General features: G+C 38.7%; 1 pseudogene; it reads right to left on the bottom strand.

Moving 5' to 3' along the window:
* Window positions 1–374: 374 nt before the first annotated feature.
* LOC133235754 (casein kinase II subunit beta-like) lies at window positions 375–2,393 on the bottom strand (annotated as a pseudogene).
* Between the last annotated feature and the right edge of the window lie 2,222 nt (window positions 2,394–4,615).

The following is a 4,615-nucleotide window of genomic DNA, read 5'->3' on the forward strand; positions in this document are numbered from 1 at the left end:
AATGTATATGATTTTCTTTTAAATTTTTAAGCAAATGATAAATTTTAAATGATTTATTCTGCACACTTCTTTTTATGCTCAGTAATGCATAAAAAGGATATTGTTCCACATCACTACAAAAAGCTTCTTTGTTCATTTAGTTGGTTGTGTAGTACTCCATTGCATGGATGGCAGTACCACATTCTTCATTTAACTAATTCTTTATTGACAGGCCTTTTGGTTGTTTCTGATCTTGTTTTTGCCTTTTCTTGCACTTTAGTTTATATTCCTACCACAATAATGGCTAATTTAAACATAAACCATAGAGGGATCCTGAAAAGGTGTCAGCAAAGTAATGAATGTGTCAAAGACTGAGGGTCAGGTCAGAAGAGGCATCAGCGAACCATCTTAACAGGGCTCTTGAAGTTGCTGGTGGCTTGGAGCTGCTGCTGGTAGACCACTGAATGGATCTTGAAACCATAGAGCCTGGACACAATCTGGTTGGTGGGCCTCTGTCCAGTACTTGGGTGTACCGTGAAGAGCATGTGAGGGAAACCAGTGCCAAAGTAGACGCCATCCATGTGTTGGTGCCTCAGTGACTTATGTGTGTACACATCCAAGCATTTGAGGCAGTAGAACTTACCATGGCCTCACTTGGGATGTCTGAAAAGCCACTAGGAAGCATTGGTTGGTTTCCACAGTACACACAGGCTCAGTAGCCAAAGTCTTCCTGTTGGTACTCTTCCAACATCTGGGCAATGCCACAGCTGATGAGGATGTATTGTTATTCAGTCACTAAGTTGTGTCCAGCTTTTTGTGATCCCATGGACTGCAGCACACCAGGCTTCTCTGTCCTTCACTATTTCCTAGACTTTGCTCAAATTCATGTCCATTGAGTTAGTGATGCTATCTAACAATTTCATCCTTTGCTGCCGCCTTCTCCTTTTGCCTTCAATCTTTCCCAGCATTAGGGTCTTTTCCAGTGATGCAGCTCTTCACATCAGGTAGCCAAAGTGTTGAAGTTAAAGCTTTAGCATCTGTCCTTCCAGTGAATATTCAGGGTTGGTTCCCTTAGGATTGACTGGTTTGCTCTCCAAGGGACTCTCAAGAGTCTTCCCTAGCACTGCAATGCAAAAGCATCAATTCTTTTCAGTACTCAGCCTTCTTTCTGGTGCAACTCTCACATCCATGCATGACTACTGGAAAAACCATAGCTTTGATTATAAGGACCTTTCTTGGCAAAGTCATCTCTCTGTTTCTTAATACACTGTCTAGGTTTGAAATAGTTTTCTTCCCAAGGAGCAAGTGTCTTTTAATTTTGCAGTGATTTGGGAGCTCAAGAAAATAAAGTCTGTCATTGTTTGCACTTTTCTCCCCTTCCATTTGCCATGAAGTGATGAGACCAGATGCCATGATCTTAGTTTTTTGAATGCTGAGTTTTAAGCTAGATTTTTCACTCTTCTCTTTCACCCTCAAGAGGCTCTCTAGTTCCTCTTCACTTTCTGCCATTAGAGTGGTATCATCTGCATATTTAAGGTTTTTGGTATTTCAGCTGCCAATCTTGATTCCAGCTTGAGTCATCCAGCCCAGCATTTTGCATGAGGTACTCTGCATAGAAGTTAAATAAGCAGAGTGACAATATACAGCCTTGACATACTTCTTTCCTAATTTTGAACCAAACCATTGTTCCATGTCCAGTTCTAATTGTTTCTTCTTGACCTGCATACAGGTTTATCAGGAGACAGATAAGGTGGTCTGGTATTCCCATCTCTTGAAGAATTTTCTACAGTTTGTTGTGATCCACATGGTTAAAGACTTTAGCATAATCAATGAGGCAGAAAGAGATATTTTTTTCTGGAATTCCCTTGCTTTCTCCACGATCCAACAAATGTTGTCAATTTGATCTCCTGTTCCTCTGCCTTTTCTAAATTCAGCTTTTACATCTGGAAGTTCTCAGTTCACGTACTGCTGAAGCCTAGCTTGAAGGATTTCAAACATAAAGTGAGGATATAGCAGGTGTGGGTCCATCTGTAAAGCATTTTGGCTGCCTATTCAGTCAGGTCATTCCTGTTGGTGTTGTCTTCCAACTCCATAACCAGCCCCAGGTTCAAGATCATGTGTAGTCTATAGTGAGGCACCTTCTCATTGAGTCCAGTGACATTGAATCCATCCTAGATGTAGTCTTTATCCACTAAACCGAAGAATTCATTTCTAAGAAGCCCACAGAACCAGGAAATCCAGGACACCTCCTCTGAGCGGCTAGTATTCATGTGACTGGACAGGAGCTGGGACCAGGGAGCCTGGAGGTGGGGTGGAGGAGGGCGCAGAGGGAAAGGAAGTTTCTGCTTCCAAGAACCATGGCGATGGCTACAACACAGCCTGAAGACCCAACTGCAGTCTCTAATCTTTTTTATATTACAAACAGTTATAACCCTGGATCTCACCTGCACCTTTTAAGTCTACTGCATTGGCAGGCAGATTCTTTACCACTAGCACCACCTGGGAAGCCCTTTATTACAACAATACATCAACAAAAAAAACCTCATAGGAGTCGTTCTCAAACATACAAGTGTACTCATGGGAAAAATACCTAGCGGTGGAATTGCTTTACAGAAGGAGACGTGTTTGTAATTCCTGCTGCCATTAATCAAAGTGCATTCCTACCAGTTTCCTGCAAGTAATAGAGTGCCAGTCTCTGTATACACTTGCAAACTAAGTTATCAAACTTTGAGGATTTTATAAATTCGGTTGACTAGAAATTTTATAACAGTGTTGTCTTAATATAAATTAATCTTATTATGAATGTACTGAGCATCTCTTTATATGCTTAATTGTATCCTTCTCTTTTATTTCATTTTACTGGTCTTGTCCCAAACTTTTTGATTGGCAATTTAACTTCTTTATTTATATTTATTCTTATTTGTTAATCTTTTAAGGGCATTAAAATATTTCTAAATATAAATAAGTTTCCTCTGATCATCACATTGACTCTGTCCCTAGAATTCTTTATTATTATTATTATATTCTCAGATTTTTAATTTTTGATCTTATCTCATTACTTTCCCACCCATGGAACAGGGATTTTGTCATCTGAATTAGTAAAAATTTATAGTTTTACTGTGTTGACATTAGGTGACATACGATTTCTACATTTAGAGAATGTATGGAAGTTTTAGGGTGATAACATGTTAGTTTGGGCACCTATGAGAATATTATGTATTCTTTATTCTTAGAATTTAAAATTCAACCTACATCCATTACATCATAGCTCTTGGTAACCAAGGGGCATCTATTAGATATACCTTATTTTACTTGCAAAATGTATACTGTTACTTGTGTTTTATACACTAGAGGTATCATGGATTAAGAGTAGTGAGCATTGCACCACAGAGAATGACTTCATATTTTTTCTATGTAGTAGTTAATCTCAGCATGGACTTATGGATTCTTACTGTATACAAAGTATTCTAACTCATTACTGTTCTTAATTATTTTTATGTTCATATTGCTCCATATGTGGGAACTCCTTCAACCTGGACCTTTTATTTTGAGACTTCATCTCCTTCAGTGAAAACACATAAATCCATCTTTTTTTTTAGCACCTCCTCACTACTCACTTTGTTATACAAGACAGGTTTCAGGTTCAGGTTCTACTTTTCTTTCTCCAGCATTGTTGCTAAGTCGCTTCAGTCGTGTCCGACTGTGTGTGACTCCATAGACGGCAGCCCACCAGGCTCCCCCGTCCCTGGGATTCTCCAGGCAAGAACACTAGAGTGGGCTGCCATTTCCTTCTCCAGTGCAGGAAAGTGAAAAGTGAAAGGGAAGTCGTTCAGTCGTGTCTGACTCTTCGCGACCCCATGGACTACAGCCCACCAGGCTCCTCCGTCCATGGGATTTTCCAGGCAAGAGTACTGGAGTGGGGTGCCATCGCCTCCTCCAGCATTAGAATCAGCTATTTCTCCAAGGTACCCTGTCTCCTTTTAGTGGGGAAAAGTATTTAAAAACCAAGATATGGATGCTCTGCGTTCTCCTTGCTCCTCCTCATGCATCATTGTTTCTAGACCCTTTCAGTGGATGTATATATATAGACATACATATCTATACAAGCAATTTTCCTAGGGAAAGAGTGGAAATAGAAAGCATTAGAATTTAAACCTAATCCTGTTCTTTTTCAAAGGCTCAGCTATCAACTTGTTTTTCCATTTATTTAATAAGCATTTACTTTTTACTTATACTTTTTTTTAAATTTAATTTATTCAAACTGAAAAAGAAACCCACAGTATATCCATTTCTTCCACACCCTCTAACCCTCACCTTTGGCTACCACCAATCTGTTCTTTGTATCTATTATCTCAAATGGTGAAAGGACAATAGATATATTGGTTTAAGTTAAATACATTATTTATGTTGATTTTACTTGTTTATTTTTACTTCTATTAATGTGGCTACTATAAAATTTAAAATTACATATATGGTCCACATACGTCTAATAAACAGTGATACACTAGAGGGTAAAAGCATGAGGATCCAGAAAACAAAGCTGCTAGAGAACACTTAGCCCACAAACTTCTCTTGTTTGTCTGTGCAATGTTAAACAAATTTAATTAGTGGAAAGAATTTTTATACATAGTAAATA

This window comes from Bos javanicus, chromosome 2 (genome assembly GCF_032452875.1).
Source record: "Bos javanicus breed banteng chromosome 2, ARS-OSU_banteng_1.0, whole genome shotgun sequence".
In the NCBI taxonomy this organism is placed as follows: domain Eukaryota; kingdom Metazoa; phylum Chordata; class Mammalia; order Artiodactyla; family Bovidae; genus Bos; species Bos javanicus.